We start from the raw sequence: 24,567 nt of genomic DNA on the forward strand, positions 1-24,567 counted from the left end.
TTGCCCCTCACGTCTGTGGACCCATTTCGACCAGCGAAAAAGACGGTCCCAGCGGTTGTCGCGACATTAACATGCAGAACTGGTTCGCCTGCCACACTGAGGTGGACTGCCACATTTTTCTGTCTCTCTCATTCTCTCTCTCTCTCTCTCTCCTTTTTTCCTGACTTTTCTTTCTTTCATTTTCTTTCTCCAGCTTTCTCTAGTCTCTTTTGTCTTTCTATTTTGTTCTCTTTCCTTTTCTCTCTCCCTCACATTCTCTCTCCCAATTTAGGCATTGGTCCCCAGATGTTTGTGGGAGGGTCTTTATGAGTACGATTGAGCCATACATCATGCCATGTCTTCTGTCCCTTTAAACACAGCAATGAAGTTACAATATAGAGGCTGTTTAGGCTGCTGACAGGATATGAGAGTCCAACATACAGAGCATCTTAAAATGCACATAAACCACTTTGATTTTCTTCTGTGAAAGGCATGCAAACTGCATGAGTTTGAAGGCATCAGTCCAAAAGACGCTTTCCCTAAAATTCCACCAGTTTGGTGGGAGTTGAATTTGGGTTTTTGATTATACCTGTTGTATCGATCACTACACTCGAATTGGGAATCAACAGGAACAGAGCAAATGATGTGAAGACTTCTCTTTTTATACAGATATCAATGAATGTACAAATGATCCATGCAAACCTTCCAAGAAGTGTATAAACACAGTAGGTTCCTATAGGTGTACATGCAAGAATGGGTTTCGGTTATCACAGTATTCCTGTAAAGGTAAGCATTTAAATAGCTATGAATGAAGAATGAATCTCAAGTTCTGAATGATTTAAAGACTGGGAAATAAACACATTGTCCTGCCAGAGTTTTGGAAATAGAAGACTGTGTGATGCAACTTGCAGGAACTTTGTGTTGTATATTATTTGGATTGTGGCCAGGTTTGCACGGATACAAAGATAGGTGGAGGAGGAAACACGGAGGCAGCAGAAAGACTTAGATGGGCAGAGATGTGGCAAATGAAGTACAATGTCAGAAAGTGAAGGTCTTGCACTTAGGAAGGAAAAAAAAAATGGCAGACTATTTTTTTAAATGGAGAGAAAAATGAAAATACCCAGATGCAAAGGGGACCTGGGAGTTCTCGTGCAGGATCGCTGGAAGGTAAACTGACAGGTTGAGTTGGTGGTGAAGAAGGCAAATGCAACACTGGCGTTCATTTCAAGAGGAATAGAATATAAGAGCAGGGATGTGCTGTTGAGGCTTCATAAGGCACTGGTGAGACCTCACTTGGAATATTCTGAGCAGTTTAGAGCACCTCTTTTATGGAGAGGTTTCAAAAGAGGTTCCCTAGAATGATTCCGGGAATGAAAGGGTGATCATATGAGGAGGGTTTGACAGCTCTGTATTTGCTGAAATTTAGGAGAATGAGGGGGATCTCATTGAAATAGTTTGAATGTTGAAAGGTGTGGATAGAGTAGATGAAGAATGGTTGGTTCCCATGGTGGGAGAGTCTGGGACAAGATTTCCGATTTATTAACATAACATAACATAACAATTACAGCATGGAAAGAGGCCATTAGGCCCTTCTAGTCTGCACCGAACCAAACACCCCTTTCTAGTCCCACCTCCCTGCACAATGCCCATAACCCTCCATCTTCTTCTCATCATATATCTGTCCAACCTTTTCTTAAATAATACAATTGACTCCGCCGCCACTATTTCTCCTGGAAGCTCATTCCACACGGCTACTACTCTCTGAGTAAAGAAGTTCCCCCTCATGTTACCTCTAAACCTCTGCCCCTTAATTCTTAACTCATGTCCTCTTGTTTTAATCTTTCCTCCTCTTAACGGAAATAGTCTATCCACATCCACTTTGTCTATCCCTTTCATAATCTTAAATACTTCTATCAAATCCCCTCTCAACCTTCTACGCTCCAAAGAATAAAGACCTAATCTGTCCAATCTCACCCTATACTCTAGATGCTTAAACCCAGGTAACATTCTGGTAAACCTTCTCTGCACTCTCTCCACTCTGTTTATATCCTTCCTATAATTAGGCGACCAGAACTGCACACAGAACTCCAAATTAGGCCGCACCAACGCCTTATACAATCTCAACATCACCTCCCAACTCATATATTCCATGCAATGATTGATAAAGGCCAGCATACTAAAAAGCCTTCTTCACCACCCTATTCACGTGAGTTTCTATCTTCAGGGAACGATGTACCATTACTCCTAAATCTTTCTGCTCTTCTGTATTCATCAATGCTCTCCCATTTACCACGTATGTCCTATTCTGATTCTTCTTACCAAAATGAAGCACCTCACACTTATCAGCATTAAATTCCATCTGCCATTTTTCAGCCCACTTTTCTAAGCAGCCCAAATCCCTCTGCAATCCTTGAAAACCTTCTTCATTATCCACTATTCCACCTATCTTAGTATCGTCTGCATATTTACTAATCCAATTCACCACCCCATCATCTAGATCATTAATGTATATAACGAACAACAATGGGCCCAATACAGATCCTTGAGGCACACCACTGGTCACCGGCCTCCAACCTGACAGACAATTATCCACTACCACTCTCTGGCCTCTCCCTTTCAGCCAATGTTCAATCCATTTGACTATCTCAAAATTTATACCTAAAGACTGCACCTTCCTAACTAACCCTCCATGTGGTACCTTATCGAAGGCCTTACTGAAGTCCATATAGACAACATCCACTGCGCTACCCTCATCCACATTCCTAGTCACCTCTTCAAAAAATTCAATCAGATTGGTCAAACATGACCTTCCTCCCACAAATCCATGTTGAGTGCTCCTGATCAGACCCTGTCTATCCAGATGTTTATAAGTACTATCTCTAAGAATTTTCTCCATTAATTTACCTACCACAGACGTCAAACCTACAGGCCGATAGTTGCCAGGCTTCCTCCTTGAACCCTTTTTAAATAACGGAACCACATGCACAATGCGCCAATCCTCCGGCACTATCCCCATATCTAATGATATTTGGAAAATTACCGCCAGAGCCTCTGCTATTTCCTCCTTCACTTCTCTCAATGTCCTGGGGAAGATCCCGTCTGGTCCCGGAGACTTATCCACCTTTATATTCTTCAAAAGCCTTAAAACTACACCTTTTGTAATCTCTATATTCCCCATATTTACCCAATTTGCTTTTTTTATCTCACATCTCCCAATATCCTTCTCCTTAGTGAGTACCGAAGAAAAGAAACTGTTCAATATCTCCCCCATTTCTCTTGGCTCCACACACAGTTTTCCGCTCTGATTTTCTAAGGGACCAATTTTGTCTCTAGCTTTCCTCTTACCATTAACATATTTGTAGAACTCTTTTGGATTAGTCTTCACCCTGCTTGCCATAGTTTCCTCGTACCTTCTTTTAGCTTTCCTAATTCCTCTCTTAAGATTCCTCTTACATTCAATGTATCTTTCAAACATCTCCTTAACTCCATGCTTCTTATATCTAATGTACGCCTCCCTTTTTCTTCGAACCAAGTTTCTAATATTCCTTGAAAACCACGGCTCTCTCAAACCTTTTGCCCCTCCTTTTAATCTAACAGGAACATAAAGCTTTTGCACTCTCAAAATCTGATCTTTAAAAGACTTCCATCTCTCTACTACATCCTGCCCATAAAACAAATTGTCCCAATGCACACCCTGCAAGTCCTTTCGCATCTCCTCAAATCTAGCTTTTCCCCAATCAAAAACCTCAACCCTTGGCCCTGACTTCTCTCTTTCCATAATGACATTGAAGCTGATGGCATTATGATCACTGGACCCGAAGTGCTCGCCAACACTAACCTCCGTCACTTGACCCATCCCATTTGCCAACAGTAGATCTAACACTGCTCCTTCTCTGGTCGGCACCTCAACATATTGTTGTATGTCCAAGTACATACACGATGTCACATACAAACCTGAGATTCCTTTTTCCTGTGGGCACAGCTGAATGACCATTAATTGGTAGTGTAAAAAATAAATTATACACAGCATATTGTTGTATGTCCAAGTACATACACGATATCACATACAAACCTGAGATTCCTTTTTCCTGTGGGCACAGCTGAATGACCACTAATTGGTAGTGTAAAAAATAAATTGTACACAGCATATTTTTTCTTTGGCTTGGCTTCGCGGACGAAGATTTATGGAGGGGTAAAGTCCACGTCAGCTGCAGGCTTGTTTGTGGCTGACAAGTCCGATGCGAGACAGGCAGACACGGTTGCAGCGGTTGCAAGGGAAAATTGGTTGGTTGGGGTTGGGTGTTGGGTTTTTCCTCCTTTGTCTTTTGTCAGTGAGGTGAGCTCTGCGGTCTTCTTCAAAGGAGGTTGCTGCCCGCCAAAGTGTGATGCGCCAAGATGCACGGTTTGAGGCGATTTCAGCCCACTGGCAGTGGTCAATGTGGCAGGCACCAAGAGATTTCTTTAGGCAGTCCTTGTACCTTTTCTATGGTGCACCTCTGTCACGGTGGCCAGTGGAGAGCTCGCCATATAACACGATTTGGGGAGGCGATGGTCTTCAATTCTGGAGACGTGACCCACCCAGCGCAGCTGGATCTTCAGCAGCGTGGACTCGATGCTGTCGATCTCTGCCATCTCGAGTACTTCGACGTTAGGGATGAAAGCGCTCCAATGGATGTTGAGGATGGAGCGGAGACAACGCTGGTGGAAGTGTTCTAGGAGCCGTAGGTGATGCCGGTAGAGGACCCATGATTCGGAGCCGAACAGGAGTGTGGGTATGACAACGGCCTTGTATACGGTTATCTTTGTGAGGTTTTTCAGTTGGTTGTTTTTCCAGACTCTTTTGTGTAGTCTTCCAAAGGCGCTACTTGCCTTGGCGAGTCTGTTGTCTATCTCATTGTCGATCCTTGCATCTGATGAAATGGTGCAGCCGAGATAGGTAAACTGGTTGACCGTTTTGAGTTTTGTGTGCCCGATGGAGATGTGGGGGGGCTGGTAGTCATGGTGGGGAGCTGGCTGATGGAGGACCTCAGTTTTCTTCAGGCTGACTTCCAGGCCAAACATTTTGGCAGTTTTCGCAAAGTAGGACGTCAAGCGCTGAAGAGCTGGCTCTGAAAGGGCAACTAAAGTGGCATCGTCTACAAAGAGTAGTTCACGGACAAGTTTCTCTTGTGTCTTGGTGTGAGCTTGCAGGCGCCTCAGATTGAAGAGACTGGCATCCGTGCGGTACCGGATGTAAACAGCGTCTTCACTGTTGAGGTCTTTCATGGCTTGGTTCAGCATCATGCTGAAGAAGATTAATATTTCTGGATATTAAGGCCTTTAATCACTCACTTTGTGTCTGCTTGTAGTTATTTGATCATGTCACAGTCTTATTAATAAACATATAAAACTATGAAAGGCATAGATAAGATGGAGGTAGGCAAGTAATTTCCATTAGTGGGGAAGACTAGATTAGGGGACACGGACTCAAGATTCAGAGATTAGCCACTATGGTCAGGAACACTGCCAGGTGTTTACGTTTGTAAAGGATTTCTCCTGTTTACATAGATATTAATGAATGTGATACCTTTCCGTGCGCCCAGGAAGCAACTTGTCAGAACACCGAAGGTTCCTTCCGTTGCGTCTGCAGCACAGGCTATAAGCACCAGACTCTAAGCGACAAAAATAGTATCTGTGAAGGTAAGGTCCTTGAACAAATGATAGTCAACTTCAAGCTGAACACAAAAGATAATTTCAGATTTCTGCGTCACTTCGGAAGCTGGAGAAACATCAAATTAACTTTTATTGAATGTAACATGTCTAAGTGGTTATTCATGAATCTGATGACAATGCGGAAGAAGCTGTCCTTAAAGATTTTCTGTTTTTGCACAGACATTGATGAATGTGAATCCTTGCCCTGTGGCCACCACACAATTTGCAGCAACACACTGGGTTCATACCAGTGTAACTGCATCCCAGGTTTTAAACCAACACCCACCACCGCCAACCTCTCCATGCAGAAAGTCTGTCAAGGTAAGAACTTTAAGAGCTCCATAATAGTGAGACTATCCAGTACAATAAAACAGGCAGGGATACCACATTTCCATCCCTGCTACGCTTGAGTTTTCAGATATAGTCAGATCTAAGATTTATTGTCAGAGTTCATCCATGACATCACATACAACCCTGAGATACTTTTCCTGCGGGTGACTTATTGGTGGTGCAAAACAAAACCATGCAGAATGTGCACATGAAAACAAAGAAAGAAATGTACTGTATATACTCTGGTCAATCCCATGTAGTATTTGACCCCCATCACTATTTCTGGCCTCAACCAATCCAGACACAAACTCTCTCCTTGCCACCACCCAATCTGAGCACCGATGCTCTGAATGCGGACCTATGTCCTGGTGAAAAAGTAAGAGTCCATAAATGAGTCCCTGATTGAGTATGTTGTTGAGGAGTCTGATGGTAGAGGGGGAGCAGCTGTTCCAAAACCTGATGGTGCGAGGCTTGTGGCCCCCAACACCTCTTTCCTGATGGCAGCAGTGAAAAAAGAGCGTGTGCTGGGGGGTGTGAATCCTTGATGATACCTGCTGCTTGCCAACAACAGCATTCCTTGTAGATATATTCAATAGTGGGGAGGGTTTTGCTGTGATGTCCTGGACTTTGTCCATTACCTACTGCAGGGCTTTACAGTCAGGGGTACTGGTGCTCCCATACCAGACTGTGACGCCGCCAGTCAGCACGCTTTCCACCACACGTCTGTAGAAATGCGCCAAGGCACCCAATGTCATCCCAAATCCCCACAAACTCCCGAAGAAGTAGAGGCTCTGACGTGCTTTCTTCATGATGCCATTAGTGTGTTGGGTTCAGGAAAGATCCTCCAAGATAGGGACTTCAGCAATTTAAATGTCCTGCAAGCTCACGGGCACCAGTCATCTCTTCATCGAGGACATCAACAAGAGCCAGTGTCTTAAGAAAGCAGCCTCTATCCTTGTACGACATTGAAAACACTGGCAAATTTCTATAGATGTGTGGTGGGAAGTGTGCTGACCAGCTGCATCATGATCTGGTATGGGAGCATCAATACACCTGAGTGTAAAGCCCTGTAAAAGGGAATGGATACAGCCCAGGACATCACAGGCAAAACCCTCCCCTCCATCGAGAACACCTACAGGGAACGCTGCCGTTGGAAAGCATGAGCAATCATCGAGGATCCACATGCTCTGTTCTCTCTGCTGCCATCAGGAAAGAGGTATCGGGGCCTCAAGACTCACACCCCCTCACAATCAGACTCGTCAACGACAAACTCATTTAAGAACTCTTGCACTTTATTGATTTTTAAAATTTTCTCTATTGCACAGTTAGTTTACTTTATTTGTTTACATGTGTACATTCTTCTACGCACTACCAATAAGTGGTAATTCTGCCTGGGCCCCAGGATAAAGGAATCTCAGGATTATACGTGATATCATGTATGTGCTCTAGCAATAAATTTGAAATCTGAAATCAGGTTATGGCTTTATGCCCTCGAATGTTGACAATAAATCTGAAATCTGGTCTCCTGCTTTGCATAGAGGGATGTGATGGCAGGAACTAGAATTTGGGTTTCCTACCTTCATTGAACGGGGGATTGAGTATAAAACACAAAAATGCCGGATAAACTCAGCAGGTCATGCAGCGTTCTTTGTGCAGCAAAGATACATAACCAACATTTCAGGCCTGAGCCCTTCATCAAGGTATGAGCAAAAAGCAGGCAGGCGCAGAATAAAATGGAGGGGCAGGTCTGGGTGGGGCGAAGAAGTAAAGGCGAGTCATTGATGGATATGGTTGGGAGGACAGAAGAGCAAAGAGCTGAGAATGTGATTGGGGGAGGGATGTCTATCATGAGTCTATCAGCAAATCATTGAGGAAGGAAGGAGGGTGCCCATTTGATAACCCAGAAGTTGCCACCATGCAGGGCTACCCCACAGAGTCTAGGCAGCAAATCTCAGAAGTTCAATAAGGAATATTAATATCTAGTCCTTCATAATATACCTCCAGATTCTGAGCCCCTCATATTCAACATCTCAGTATCTGCTGAACTGCCACACTGGATCTGATGTTCAAGAAATCTCAATCCCTTATTAATTTTAATTTTAGAGATTCAGTACAGTAACAATACCCCAATTAACCTACAGACCCCATAGGTTTCACCCCACCCTTCAAAAACATACCCAGTCATAGGGAGAACTGTACTCCTTGCAGATTCAAACCCAGGTCAAGGGCATTGTATTAGCATTGTGCTAACCTCTATGCTATCCATGCCGTCCTCCAATGTTCAGGATCTCTGGACCCCAATTTGCTGATATTTTGGAGCCACGGTGGCTGCAAGTCTTTGATATTCCCGTCTCTGTTATTCCAGAAATACTTTCAAATTTTCTGATCTTGCAGAACTTTGCATGATTCTTGGTGTCATGAAACCCTGGATCATAAATCCCTGATGTCTTGGAGCTCTCGGTCCCACTCCTGGCTAGCCTCGAACACTGGACGCCAACTCCATCATGTTCTAAAACTCTGGGTCCTTGCTCCCTGGTATCTGGGAGTTCCCTGGTGATCTAGAGCCTGACTGGAATCTCAAGTTCAGGTTTATTTATCATCCGATTGCACAGGTCTTCTTTGGCTTGGCTTCGCGGACGAAGATTTATGGAGGGGGTAAAAGTCCACGTCAGCTGCAGGCTCGTTTGTGGCTGACAAGTCCAATGCGGGACAGGCAGACACGGTTGCAGCGGCTGCAGGGGAAAATTGGTTGGTTGGGGTTGGGTGTTGGGTTTTTCCTCCTTTGCCTTTTGTCAGTGAGGTGGGCTCTGCGGTCTTCTTCAAAGGAGGTTGCTGCCCGCCAAACTGTGAGGCGCCAAGATGCACGGTTTGAGGCGTTATCAGCCCACTGGCGGTGGTCAATGTGGCAGGCACCAAGAGATTTCTTTAGGCAGTCCTTGTACCTTTTCTTTGGTGCACCTCTGTCATGGTGGCCAGTGGAGAGCTCGCCATATAACACGATCTTGGGAAGGCGATGGTCCTCCATTCTGGAGACGTGACCCACCCAGCGCAGCTGGATCTTCAGCAGCGTGGACTCGATGCTGTCGACCTCTGCCATCTCGAGTACTTCGACGTTAGGGATGAAAGCGCTCCAATGGATGTTGAGGATGGAGCGGAGACAACGCTGGTGGAAGCGTTCTAGGAGCCGTAGGTGATGCCGGTAGAGGACCCATGATTCAGAGCCGAACAGGAGTGTGGGTATGACAACAGCTCTGGATACGCTTATCTTTGTGAGGTTTTTCAGTTGGTTGTTTTTCCAGACTCTTTTGTGTAGTCTTCCAAAGGCGCTATTTGCTTTGGCGAGTCTGTTGTCTATCTCATTGTCGATCCTTGCATCTGATGAAATGGTGCAGCCGAGAAAGGTAAACTGAGTTGACCGTTTTGAGTTTTGTGTGCCCGATGGAGATGTGGGGGGGCTGGTAGTCATGGTGGGGAGCTGGCTGATGGAGTACCTCAGTTTTCTTCAGGCTGACTTCCAGGCCAAACATTTTGGCAGTTTCTGCAAAGCAGGACGTCAAGCGCTGAAGAGCTGGCTCTGAATGGGCAACTAAAGTGGCATCGTCTACAAAGAGTAGTTCACGGACAAGTTTCTCTTGTGTCTTGGTGTGAGCTTGCAGTCGCCTCAGATTGAAGAGACTGCCATCCGTGCGGTACCGGATGTAAACAGCCTCTTCACTGTTGAGGTCTTTCATGGCTTGGTTCAGCATCATGCTGAAGAAGATTAATATTTCTGGATATTAAGGCCTTTAATCACTCACTTTGTGTCTGCTTGTAGTTATTTGATCATGTCACAGTCTTATTAATAAACATATAAAATTATGAAAGGCATAGATAAGATGGAGGTAGGCAAGTAATTTCCATTAGTGGGGAAGACTAGATTAGGGGACACGGACTCAAGATTCAGGGATTAGCCACTATGGTCAGGAACACTGCCAGGTGTTTACGTTTGTAAAGGATTTCTCCTGTTTACATAGATATTAATGAATGTGATACCTTTCCGTGCGCCCAGGAAGCAACTTGTCAGAACACCGAAGGTTCCTTCCATTGCGTCTGCAGCACAGGCTATAAGCACCAGACTCTAAGCGACAAAAATAGTATCTGTGAAGGTAAGGTCCTTGAACAAATGATAGTCAACTTCAAGCTGAACACAAAAGATAATTTCAGATTTCTGCGTCACTTCGGAAGTTGGAGAAACATCAAATTAACTTTTATTGAATGTAACATGTCTAAGTGATTATTCATGAATCTGATGACAATGCGGAAGAAGCTGTCCTTAAAGATTTTCTGTTTTTGCACAGACATTGATGAATGTGAATCCTTGCCCTGTGGCCATCACACAATTTGCAGCAACACACTGGGTTCATACCATTGTAACTGCATCCCAGGTTTTAAACCAACACCCACCACCGACAACCTCTCCATGGAGAAAGTCTGTCAAGGTAAGAACTTTAAGAGCTCCATAATAGTGAGACTATCCAGTACAATAAAACAGGCAGGGATACCACATTTCCTTCCCTGCTACGCTTGAGTTTTCAGATATAGTCAGATCTAAGATTTATTGTCAGAGTTCATCCAAGACATCACATACAACCCTGAGATACTTTTCCTGCGGGTGATGCAGAATAACCACTTATTGGCGGTGCAAAACAAAACCATGCACAATGTACACATGAAAACAAAGAAAGAAATGTACTGTATATACCCTGGTCAATCCCATGTAATATTTGACCCCCACCACTATTTTTGGCCTCAACCAATCCAGACACAAACTCTCTCCTTGCCACCACCCAATCTGAGCACCGATGCTCTGAATGCGGACCTATGTCCTGGTGCAAAAGTAAGAGTCCATAAATGAGTCCCTGATTGAGTATATTGTTGAGGAGTCTGATGGTAGAGGGGGAGCAGCTGTTCCAAAACCTGATGGTGCGAGGCTTGTGGCCCCTACACCTCTTTCCTGATGGCAGCAGCGAAAAAAGAGCATGTGCTGGGGGGTGTGAATCCTTGATGATACCTGCTGCTTGCCAACAGCAGCATTCCTTGTAGATATATTCAATAGTGGGGAGGGTTTTGCTGTGATGTCCTGGACTTTGTCCATTACCTACTGCAGGGCTTTACAGTCAGGGGTACTGGTGCTCCCATACCAGACTGTGACGCCGCCAGTCAGCACGCTTTCCACCACACATCTGTAGAAATGCGCCAAGGCACCCAATGTCAACCCAAATCCACACAAACTCCCGAAGAAGTAGAGGCTCTGACATGCTTTCTTCATGATGCCATTAGTGTGTTGGGTTCAGGAAAGATCCTCTAAGATAGGGACTCTCAGCAAGTTACATTTTTTTCACACTCTCCAACTCTGATTTTCCTCAATGATCACTGGATTGTACATCTCTGGTTTTCCCTTCCTGGTCAACAATCAGCTCCTTGGTTCTGGTGACATTGAGTGGAAGTTGTTTTTGGTGCACCATTCCACCGTTTTCAAGCTCCATCCTGTATGCTAAATCTTCGCCCCTTTATTTACAACCCACTTTCCAATGGCAGTGTTCCCTGTAGGCGTTCTCGATAGTGCATAGAGTTTTGCCTGTGATGTCCTAGACTGTGTCCACTACCTTTACACTCAGGCGTCCCAGTACCAGACAGTGATGCAGCCAGTCAGCACACATGGCAAGTTGTTCATTGTTTTAAGCACAGCTGCTAAATAATTCATTGATTTCTAAATCCTATCAACTGTGGTGGGCTTCGAATTCTAGTTTGTAGATACTATTCTGGTTGTTCAGTCACTGTTGTATCAACGTACTCTCACCTGATTCTGCACATTTAGCAGTTAATAATGTTTACAATTGTGAAGCATTTTTTGTGTTTGCACAGACGTTGACGAATGTGAATCCTCGCTCTGTGGCCGTCACACAACTTGCAAAAACACACTGGGTTCCTACCAGTGCAACTGCATCACGGGGTTTCAGGCCACACCTGACACTGCCGCCCTCTCCTCGGGGAAAGTTTGTCAGCGTAAGGACTTTTTCTCATCATTGAAACTGAATAATCTCAAGGCAGTGTTGGGGCCGTCAACCCACAAAGATTATCTCACAAAGATTATCTTGCAGATTCCTGGAATTCTTCACAACGGATGTCTCCTGAGCAAATCCCACTGTAAATTCATGAGCAGGGTAGAGTGGGTTCATTTTATGTGGATTCTTTATTTCTTTTGTGCTCTTTAATGTAATTCCAAATAACCATATAACCATAGATGCATCAATGTCGGAAGGGATGTGGTTCTGAGGAATGAATTTGGAGAGTGTGGAAGGAGACTTACAAAGTGGGTATCTGGAGGTTGCCTTGGATTACACCCTACAAGCTGGTGAGGTTAGGAATAGAAAGATAGGCCAGATAAATTGAGCTGGATCAGGGGGCTCTTGAATCATTGGGATCTCTTCTGGGGCAGAAGTGACCTGTGAAAAAGGGATGGCTCACATCCGAACCAGCAGGGGAACTAATATTCTGGCCGGGAGATTTAGGGAGTGCCTCTCTGGAAGGTTGAAATAAGAATAACAGTAAGTTGGAGTTCAGATGAGAAGTTGGGGGCTAATACTAGACCAAGAGGGCAAATGTCGTGGAAAGGATAAGCAGAAGAACAGCAAAGTGAGGGGAAAGAACCATGGTTGAAACTGCATTTATTTCAATGCAAAAGACATGCAGGTAAATCAGGCCAACTCGGGCTGAGTGTAAAGGTAGTGGACACAGTCCAGGACATCACAGGCAAAACTCTATGCACTATCGAGAACACCTACAGGGAACACTGCCATTGGAAAACGGGTTGTATATAAAGGGGCGAAGAGTTAGCATACAGGATGGAGCTTGAAAACGGTGGAATGGTGCACCAAAAACAACTTCCACTCAATGTCACCAGAACCAAGGAGCTGATTGTTGACCAGGAAGGGAAAACCAGAGATGTACAATCCAGTGATCATTGAGGAAAATCAGAGTTGGAGAGTGTGAAAAAATTTAAATTGCTGAGAGTCCCTACCTTGGAGGATCTTGGGAGATTGGAATATTATTGACACGAGAAACGTAGCAGAGAGTAGAATCAGAATTTATTGCCACGAACATGTTACGAAATTCTCTTCTGGGGCGGAGGTGACCTGTGAAAAAAGGATGGCTCACATCTGAACGGGCGGGGTAAACTAATATTCCGCTGGGAGATTCTGGAAGGTTAAAATAAGATTGGCAGGGACTGTAAAAACATGGCAGTATAACTGGATGGATAGGCTGGGCTCGTTAGGCTTGGTTGGCAACCAGCCTAAGAGAAGGATAACTCTGATTTCTCTCTCCCCCTCTTCCTTTTCCCTCCTTAAATAGTGGGGGTGGGGGGGGTGGGGTGGGTGGGGGAGGGAAGCGAATGTAAACATAGATATCCTTTGCCTTAAATTGCTTCATTTACCTTCATAAAAGGTCCAGAGGAGGATTGACTGGTCCAACTCGCTCTTTGTTCCCTCCGTAGCGGAGGGTGATGTCAGAGGTGGAGTGAAGTCGCCTCACCTCCTCCGTAGAAGGAATGCTGCTGAATGCCATCAGCCCACAACCCTAGAGCGCTTTCGGTCGCCATTTTCAGTTTTGGCCACTTTTCCTTTCTGGTGCATATGTTTGATGTCATGGAGGAGGGCAACGCTACTGCACTTCTCACCCTGTCTCCCTCAGCTTTGTGAGCAGCTCATGGATTTGCCCCTGCATCAAAGCATATTGCGACCACATTTTTGGTCATCAGCATAAAAGGGAAATTTGCTTTTTTTTTAAACGAGCAGGAGATTTAAAAACCCCTTCTGTCTCCTTTCACACAGACAAAATCGATTCTCACCTCTCCCTTATTGTATCCAACTTTTTGTTGGTCTGGATTCCTCCCCCAGCCAGCGCTGTCTCTATTCTGTGATTTCCTGCTTATTCTTTGCTTATTTCAGTTGAAGCCACCAGAAACTCACCAGAACTGTAAAGGTAAAAACAGAAAGAGTTCTTTGAGAGGAATACAAAGAGTAACTGCTGGAAACAGGCAGAACCTGCGGAAAGAAACAAGAGTGTTTCAAATATCAATGAAGGGTTTTAACTCTGTTTCTCACTTGTCTACTCCTTCCTTCCCACCAATCACCCCCACCCCCTTGGCACCAAACCCTGTGACTGCAGGTGAACCTCCACTTGCATCCCTCACCACCTTTCAGGGCCCCAAACAGTCCTTCGTAGTGAAGCAACATTTCACCTGTGAATCTACAGTGGGGGCCATCCGGTGCTCCCGTTGTGGTCTCTTCTACATTGGAGATACTGGGCGCAAACTGGGAGATCACTTTGTGGAGCACCTCAGCTCTGTCTGCTGCAATAGCGTGGATCTCCCAGTGGCCACTCAGTTCAATTCCCCGTCCCATTCCCTTGCCAAAATGTAAGTTCGTGGTCCCATGCACAGCCAGACTGGACCATTTGCAAATTGTCTGGGCACCCTCCAAATGGATAGCAATAACAGTGACTTCTCCAGATTCCATTAGCCTCCCCATGTCTTCTTTTCTCTAGCTTGTGCTCTCCCCTTTCTCCCTCTGTCTCCTTTACCTCAATTCTGCATCCACAGAGCCAACCCACTCAATTCCCCCTATCAATTCTCGCCTTTCCTCTTTCCTGGCCTCCCCTCCATTTCCAATTATCACCTTTTGTCTGCATTCCTCCCCCTACCATTTCTTTTAATTCAGATGGCTGCCTGCTTTTTGCTCACACCTTGAAGAAGGGCTCAGGCCCAAAACGTTGGCAATATATCTTCATCTCCCATGGTCACTGTAAGACCTGCTGAGTTCCTCCAGGATTTATTTATCCCTCTCCACGGATCCTGCCTGACCTTCTGAGTGTTTCTGGCATATTTTGCTTCTGGTTCAGATTTTCTGCTGACTTTTGGTTTTCATTCACTGTTAAATAGACGAGCGGGGTTGTGGGGGGGGGGGGTGGTGGTGGTGGTGGGGCAATAGAGGAATTGGAAGAGGGTGGAGATGGGACTGGGGCCAGTGCAGAGTATGGAGCTGCATTAGAGGAGAGTATTTGGGTTTGATCACTGTTACAAATATTCCCAATCTCTTCTGTGAGGCAGGGATCTAGTGTTGGGTCCAAAGCTCGACGTTGTGAGGGTGAGTTGTTGTGGAGTGACTGTTGGAGTTTACAGCTGGACACTTAGATTTCCTTTATGTAATTTTTCCACCAGTTAATCCACTTGATTGTGCTAATACGGTTGAAAAGAATTTCACAACAATGCCCTGCAATTCAATATATTCATGGAATTCAAACCAGGTACGTGAACTATGTCTGACTTTCACCCACCCTGTTTCTCCAGGGTACATCTCCTTTTCATGTGGATCTATTGCAATGTATTCTTAAATTTTTTTAAATTTAAATTTGGGCATACGGCACGGTGACAGGCCCTTCCGGCCCACAAGCCTGTGCCGCCCAACTCCCATTCCTTTTGGAGGGTGGAAGGAAACAGGAATACACAGAGTAATCCCTCATAGACATGGGGAAAATGTATAAACTCTTCACCAACAGAACCAGATTCAAACCCGGATTTGCTGGCACTGCAACCGTCTTCACTAGATTGATCCCACCCTCCTTAATGCACTCTGCTCCCACTCTTCCATCTTTGTGGCTTTCTTCACCCACCGTACAGAACTTCCCAACCATTGAAGACACCTCTGTGAGGCACAGCCTCCAGAAAGCAGCCAACATCACAAAGGACCCCTGTCACCTTGTCACAACCTCTTCTCACTGCTACCTTCTGGAGAAACTTCAGCAACCACAGGAAGTAAAAGGCAGTCATCATTTTGGGCTGAGCCCTTCCTAGAAAATGTGGAAAAACAGGTGGACACCTGAAAATAAAGATGGGGGGGGAGGAGGAGAGGAGAGAGGAATGGGAGGAGCAGAAGCTATTTTCAGACATTAAGAGGTCGATTCATAGAACTGTAGAACACTACAGCACAGAAACAGGCCCTTCCGCCCTTCTCATCTGTGCCAAACCATTTTCCCGCCTAGTCCCACTGACCTGGACCATAACCCTCCCAAATTTTTCTTCAATATCAAAATTGAACCCATATTTACCACTTCAGCTGGTGCTTGTTCCATGCTCCCAACACTCTCTGCATGAAGTAGTTCCCCCTAATGTTCCCTCCAAACTTTTCCCTTTTCACCCTAAACCCATGTTCTCCAATTGTTTTTTCTCCTTACATCATTTGGGTTAGGATTAGGTAAGAATTATTTTCAGTTGCTCACTACTACTGTGTAACTAACTGTCCAGTTAGCATATAAGGAACAGTTGTATAGGGGATGAGGGGAGACCTCATAGAGGCATCTCAAATGCTGAAAGGCCTGACAGAGTAGATATGGCAAGGATGTTTCCCATGGTAGGAGATTCTAGGACAAGAGGGCATAATTTCAGGATAAAAGGCATCAACTTAAAACAGAAATAAAGAAAACTTTCTTTAGTCAGAGGGTCGTAGAACTTGTTACCATAGGCGGCTGTGGAAGCGAGGTCGTTGGGTGTATTTAAGGCAGAAATTGACAATCAGGGCATTGAGGGCTACGGGGAGAAATCCGGCGAGTGGGTCTGAGTGGGAGGTTGGATCAGCTCACAATTAGAATGGTGGAGCAGACTGGATGGGCCAATGGGCCTCCTTCTGCTCCTATATCTTGTGATCTTGTGATATTAAATTGATATCTTGTTCTTGTCCAGTCAAGCTCCATATTGCAATCAGCTGACTGCTTTCAGAGTAAACTCTGCCATAACTCAAGTGGGAGAAACATCACCAAGGTAAGCTTTTATCGGTTGTATAGTTTCATCTTTGGGTAGGAGTTGTGTGCTTCTGAGGAGGGGAGAGTCGAGGGGTTTAAAAGATTTATTGTCAGAGACATCACGTACAATATGAGATTCTTTTCCCAGCGGGCGAGGCAGAATTAACATTTATTGGTACAATAGTGCAAAAAAAACTATAAACATACACATGTAAACAAATAAGGAAATGTAAACATACTGACTATGCAATACAGAGAGAATGGGGAAAAAATTCAATAAAGTTCACAAGACTCCTTCAATGAGACCCTGACTGAGAAGTCTGATGATGGAGGGGTAGCTGCTGTCCAGCACTGGTAATGCAGCCCTGTTAACCACAGCTATTCAAGTGCTTCTTAAACATAGACACTACAGCACAGTAAGGCCCTTCAGCCCTTGATGTTGTGCCAACCCATATATTCCTAAAAAAAACTAAACTCTCCCTACATGTAACTCTCTATTTTTCTTCCGTCCATCTGCCTGTCCAAGAGTCTCTTAAATGCTCTTAATGTTTCAGCCTTCACCACCACCCCTGGCAAGGCATTCCAGACACCCACAACTCTCTGTGTGTGTAAAAAGCTATCCCTAAATTTCCATCCCTTTATTTTATACATGTTTGCTCTCCCTGTCCTGGGAAAAGATGTTGGATGTCCACCCTATCTACTGCCTCACATAATCTTGTAGCCGTCTATTACGCTGGAATTACAGGTGTCCTAATGTAGACACCGAACCTGGATGACATTTCAACCCACTAGAAGAGTGATTTACATCCACGAGACAAAGCTCCTTGCAGTTACTGACAATGTAACTGCTTAGGGCAGTCAGACAGAATGAGGAATGGAGCGGAAAAGTGATGGAGAAAAAGAGAGAGGGGGTGGCATGAGAAAGTGGGAGCATGGGATGACAGAGAAAGAGAGGAAATCAATGAATAAAAGGAGAAAGAGGATTAGAGAAGAGGGTCTGTCCATGGTCTCATGCACTGCCAGACTGAGACGACCCACAAATTGGAAGAACAACACTTCATCTTACATCTGGGCTCGCTCTCTCTCTCTCTCTCTTCCTCCCCCCCCCCCTCACTTTACCCTCTGTCTCCTTCCACAGAGCTAACCTCTCCTCTTCTATCCAATTAACACCTTTTGTTGCCGTTGCCCTCCCTCCCCTAGCCAGTCTTGTCTTTATTCCGACACCTTCCTTTTTCCTTATTCCTTGAGGAAGGGCTCAGGCCTGAAATATCCTTCATATAATTTTACCTTCTATGGATGCTGCGAGACCGGCTGAGTTCCTTCAACATTTACTGTGTGTTTTAGGGAATTGGAGAAAGAGAGAATGAAGGAATGAGAGTGGAGAGAGATTCACCAATTGCTGAAACAGCAATGAAATTAAAAAAAGATGAACAATTACTTCAGAAAGAGAGGCATTCATGAAAGAGAAGCTGAAACAAACTTGGATGCTGGTCACTGAAAATGTTGGAAGAACTGAGCCAGTCAAGCAGTATCTGTCAATTCTCCTTTTATCATATCCAATTAACACCTTTAGTTGGTCTGGTCTCCTCCTCCAGCTGGTATCAGTCTCTTTATTCTGTATCTTCCTGTTCCTTGCTTCTTCCTTGAAGAAGTGCTCAGGCTTGAAACACCTTTACATCCCCTGGATGCTGCGAGACTGGCTGAGTTCCTCCAGCATTTCTGTGTGTTTTTACAACAAATGTAGTCTCTGCAAACTTTTGTGTTTCACTTGCTAAAGAAGGAGTGCCCAGTACACAAAATTCAGAAACTTTTGTTTGCTGTAAAGGCAATACGTAGAAGTGCCAATAGCCCGGTGACCCAACCAATAAAAGCATGAGAGATCCTTCCATCCGCGAATTGGCTTCCTGACCTCTGTCGCTGCACAGTCTCCTCTCCAGTCCAGTGGTGACCCCCTAGTTCTGGATCTCCGACACAATCAGGAAGCTTTCAGTGCCAGAAGCACTTCTTGCTGTAGGCACCCTCTTTGGATCCCACTCCCAATGCCTGGTTCACGCCAGCCTGTCATGCTTCAGGTGGGCAAACCTTGCATGAAACTAGGGGAAGAGGAAACAAAGAATGCTGGAAATAATCAGCAGGTCAGGCAGTAACTGTGGAGAGGAGGAAAAGAACTCTGGTCAACAAATTTTTTCAAAAGGTTTGCTTCCTGAAATAAAATTGGGGTTACGATAGACAACTTCAAGCTGAACACAAAGATGATTTCAGATTCGCTGTATCACATAGGAAGTTGGAAAAACATTAACTTACATTGAATTTAGCACATTTAATTGTGTTAGTTCAACTGACCTCAAAATGTTTTGCCACTGATTTTCATTTGTACTCGGCATCTGATGCCTCTTGTGTCAGTGGCCAACAATAGTTGGTCAGCACTGATGGATTCCAGTTGCCCTGATTCTGCTTTTCCACATCCTGATGAAACCTTTCACCATGTTCGACCCTGACTGCACCAAGACCAGCAGGGAAGACGTCCGAGTGCCAAAGCAGAAAATGGTCATGGTGCACTTCATGGTTTTGTCGGCTTGAAGTAGATTTAAAATATGATAAGAAATCACAAAAATTGGGTTATATCTTCAAAGACAGGAATGTGATATGAAAATTTTACGACCATTATTGTGATCAGGAGCCCAAAATCCAAAAATACACCCAAAAGTGTTCTTGTGGCTCTCTTGCAGATTTCTCGCATCTGCAAGGTTTCCATTTTCAATATATGACGTGTTCTTTTCACCTACAGGAAATTCCAATATTTGCAAACAACATTCTTAATAGTTTGAGGCTGGATAATCTGAGCTCAACCCAAAAGGTGAAGGTAGCATCAACTGTAATGACCCTCTTGGAAAACATGGCGATGGTGATTGGACTGACGTTACTGAGGGAGTGGCGACTGTAAAAACAGAATCTTTCGGTAAGTATTGTTTCTGTAACAAAATTAGGGCAGCAGTTAGTGCAATGACATTAAGGTGCCAGTGTCCAGGACTGGAATTCGAATCTGGCACTATCTGTAAGGAGTTTATTCATTCTCCCTGTATCTGCGTGGGTTTTCCCCAGGGGCGCTGGTTTCCTCCCACCATTCAAAACATATGGGAGTCGTAGGTTAATTGAGGGTAAATTGGGCGGCGCAGACTCGTGGGTCAACATTTAAATTTAATTCACCTCCTGAAAACTGGTGCTTGCAGCCAAATGTGTGAAAATGATTTTAAATTTAGAAAAAGTGATGTGGTGTTTACTTTCATAATAATCTCCTTTAGCATGAATATCTGTGCATCAATTGGTGCTGAAAACAAGCTGATGAAATAAATGATTAAGATTTTGTCTCTTGAAATGCATTTTCAAGTTCAATAATATTTATCGTCTATTGCACAAGTTCAACCGATGAAACAGCATTCTCTGGTCCTCACTCCAAAAGAACATGCAAACACACAACCAGACAGAACACGCCTACAAACAAGTGATACATGTGCAGTACATATAAATTTAAATTTAGACATACAGGACAGTAACAAACTATCTCGGCTCACCAGTCTGTGCCACCCAATTTATACCAGATTAACCTACACCCCCAGTATGTTTCGAATGGTGGGAGAAAACCATAGCTCCCAGGGAAAACCCACACAGACACTAAGAGAAGGTACAATCTCCTGACAGACAGCGCAGGATTCAAACCAGTCCCGATCGTTTGCACTGTAAAGGCGTTGCGCAAACTGCTTTGCCAACAGTGCTGCCCATGTATAGACATACATTAAAAAAAATATTGATAATGAAATAGTAGAGTCGTGGACTCTAGCTTGTGCTAAAATGGGAGTTTGGAACAGTTCATCAGCCTCATGGCCCGTGGGAAGAAGCAGTTTCTCAGCCTGGTACTCTTGTATCTCTTTCCTGGCGATAGATCACAAGATATAGGAGCAGAAGTAGGTCCATTGGCCCTCGAGTCTGATCCACCATTCTAGTCATGAGCTGATCCATCCACCCACTCAGCCCCATTCCCCGGCTTTTTCTGTTACCCTTGATTAATCAAATACCTGTCAATCTCTGCCTTGTATGCACCCAATGACCTCACTTTCCTCAGCCATCCGTTGCAAGAAGTTCCACAGACTCACGACCCTCAGGCTAAAGAAATTTTTCCGCATCTCCTTTTAAATTGAAGCCCTTTTCTCCTCTTGACCTAGAATTCCCCCGTCATGGGGATCATCCTCGGGGGTCGTCAATAATATTTTTCATGCCCTCTTCAAACTATTTTTTAATATTTTAACACAATATTTCCTAATATTGGAAATCAACAAAACTTCAGATACAGTAAACTTTTGTGGGGGGTGGGGGGTGGAAAACGGGAAATGATAGAAAAACTCTGCAGGTCAGTCAGCATTTGCAAAAGAGAAATCGTTCATGTTTCTGGTTCAGGACGCGAACTCTCCACGGATGCAGCTGAGTTTGCAGGCATTTTCTGAGATTTTTTTGAGACTGCATTTGAGAGGCTGGGATATGGTGAGGAGCCAAATCTCAGAGGGAAGTTGGATAAAGGGGACCTCTGTCAGTCAGAGTTCCTGCTCCATACACTGAAAAGACGTGACTGAAAGAACAGGGATGCTGTTCCAAGGTCTCCTGAGAATTGACTGTATGCTCATGCCCACGGTTCACACACATTACTGCCAGCTGAATTGTTTCTTGTCATCTGCACTGAAAAAATTGACTTTAATCATATCATAGACCAATGTACATCAGTGAAAGAAAGGAAGGTGCAGTTATAATTTTCACATGGTGCCATAATTTGTTAATTAAAAGATTGACTAGTTTTACTTTTATTTTTGAGCTGATATTAAGGTAAAGTTATTTAAAAGATGGGTGTCAGACATTCGGACAGGCGTGTAATTTCAGTGCTTGCCATAGGCACTATTTTCCGTAGATACACCCCTGTGCATTGATGTAAACAGCTTTGTTCTGTGGGCTATTCAGCTGTTAACCCATACACAAGAGCATCAGATAATGCAATAAGCTCACAATCAAATAGCAGGGCAGACTCGATGGGCTGCATCGCCTATTTCTGCTCCTTTTTCTTATGGTTTTATGGACCTGGACAACATTTATCCCTGTATTCCCTACTCCAAGGTAGCCAAAGAACTGATGTGGTCATCGAACCATTGTTCTGGAGAAGCAATTCATTCACCCCCTCGAACGGATGCAAAGTTTACGCAGCGTATAGTCCAATCTGAGCATCCCCATCTTTCTCCCGATTGCTTTAACTATCCATACAGTCTCCCATTTGAAACCCCAGGATGAGTTAATTGCACCTCCCATCCAGGGACCACTCTCTGCATGAAAATGTTTTCTTGGCCATTCTAGTTCTATAGCAATCGGATTTAAATCTATGCTTGTTGATCCTCAGTGGAAAGAGTTTCTCTTCATTATTTTTTTCAATGTAGACATACAGCATAGTTAGAGGTCCACACCGCCTAAATACCCCAACTAACCTACAAATCCCGTATGTTTTGAAGGGTGGGTGGAAACCGAACCACCCGGAGGAAGCCCACGGAGAGAATTACAAACTCCTTACAGAGAGTGCCAGATATGAACTCCGGTCGCTCCCACTACAATAGCGTTGCGCTAACAGTGCCACCCAAATCTTTGCAGACCGTTGGTAACTTTGAAGACTTTTATTATATTATCTCTCAACTTTTTCTGCCAATTGCTACCGTTGCCAGTCTATCAATAGAACAGTGTTCCTCATCAATTGGATCTTATTACTTCACCTCTTCCGCACTCTCTCTCGAAGAGCACATCTTTGTTTTCCATTGTATGCTTCAAAGTTCTGTTCCTTTTATCTTAGTTCTTAAAGTCCAGTCAATTGGAAAACAAAATGCAGACAAGGTGGTGAAAATATAAGTTGCCAATAACTCCATTCACGTCCACCGGAGCACAATTATGGGAGAAAATAACCTCGGTAAATTTTTCTGCCTCTTTTCCATCATTACATTGCACAAAATTGTATTGTGAGTTGAACCAGGGTTTCCGGTTTACAGACGGCACAGAAGCTATTCGAACTTGCCAATGTTCTTCCCTGAACTAAGAAAAGCTGAAGAGATCAACATGGCAGGCAGCATTCATGGAGAGAAACAGTCAGTCAACTATTTGGGCTGGACCCTTTATTGAGATTGAGTTTTCCTGTTTGGACCACTTTTGTCAGAATACACTGCTGTGTTTAGACTTACTGGTAAACCTCAAAACAAGCAATTCCTCCTTGTGTTGAAGCCAACACAGTTCAGTCTTAATACATGACCAGAGTTTTTAATTCATACGCATTCCAACATCAACAACCAACCTTTGGTGTCAAGGGCTGAGTATAGAGTTAATAGTTGGTTGCTTAAAAGTGTGGATGAACAGAGAGACCATGGGGTTCAAATCCATACAACCTGGCACAGGTTCACTGGATAGTTAAGAAGGTCTATGGGATGCTGGGATTCATTAATAGAAGGATTGAATTCAGGAGGAGAGAGGTCATTTTACAACTCTACAAAACTTCTGAGAGTATTGTGTTCAGTTCTGGTCACCTCATTATAGGAAGGATGTGGAACCTATGGAGAAGGTGCAGAGAAGATTTACCAGAACATTGCCTGGTCTTGTGAAATAAGGTTAGCAGAGCTGTGACTTTTCTCTTTGAAGTGTACAAGGATGAGAGGAGACTTGATAGAGGTTTACAACATTGAGAGGGATAGATATGGTGAACATCCAGTGCCTGTTTCCCAAGAAAAAACACCAAACACCAGAGGGCATCTGTACAAAGTGTCAGGAGGGAAACATCAGGGGTAAAAAAAAATTTTACACTGAGAGATGTGGGTGCCTGGAGTGCCTTGATAGGGGTGGTGATGGAGGCTGAAATATTGGGGGCATTTAAGAGACTCTGAGACACATGGATGAAAGAAAAATAAAGGCTTATGAGGTAGGGAGGGTTTAGTACTTATTTTTCAGGAAGGAATATATGGATTGGCACAACATCAGGGGCTGAATGGTCTGTACTGTGCTGTACTGTGTTCTATGTACTCAAACGTTCTATGTTAATCTGAGAGGAATAATTTGTAGATATCATACCAACATCAGAATGTTTAGACATTATCTTGTGGCACAAAAGAAACACCACAGACTACGAATCATCTGAAAAAAACCAAAGGTCGGCGCTGCCGTTGGTGTGGACCCCAGAGAGTGGAGACACAGCACTGTCCAGAGGGTTCAACTGCCCGGTCCTAATACTGTTGCTGCATACAGGCATTAAACAGCCTGGAAGAGCAGCTGATAGTGCTTTTAAACTAAAATTCTGCATCCATAGGTCTGTGCCCAAGATGGCAGCACCTGTGCTTGGCAGCAGTCTCCAGGGCTTGTAAACTCTGGAGAGCAGAGATCCAGCACAGGGCACCAGAAACGGGGGAGAACACCCTCCATTGAGAAGCAGAAGCTGAGGAGATTACCCCTGCAGGGCAGTGACCACTGTGACGGACCAGTGAGGGGCTGAGGGACCCACACGGGCTGCGGCCAACTTGTGGTCGGGGGACCCACTCGGGCTGTGAGTTGCTGAAGACTGACTGATGGGAACCAGGTATCGGAGCCGAGATTCAAGAAGGTGCTGAGGGTAAGAAGGGCTCTCGAAGGGCCTTGAACGCTGAAGGCCTCCTGATCATGTCAGAAGTTTGG

The 24,567-nt window shown here is 44.5% G+C and overlaps 1 pseudogene; it reads left to right on the forward strand.

Moving 5' to 3' along the window:
• The window catches only part of LOC138758411 (adhesion G protein-coupled receptor E1-like), a 68,651-nt pseudogene that overhangs the window by 18,232 nt on the left and 25,852 nt on the right, over positions 1–24,567 (forward strand).

The sequence above is a fragment of the Narcine bancroftii genome, chromosome 3 (assembly GCF_036971445.1).
Source record: "Narcine bancroftii isolate sNarBan1 chromosome 3, sNarBan1.hap1, whole genome shotgun sequence".
NCBI lineage: Eukaryota > Metazoa > Chordata > Chondrichthyes > Torpediniformes > Narcinidae > Narcine > Narcine bancroftii.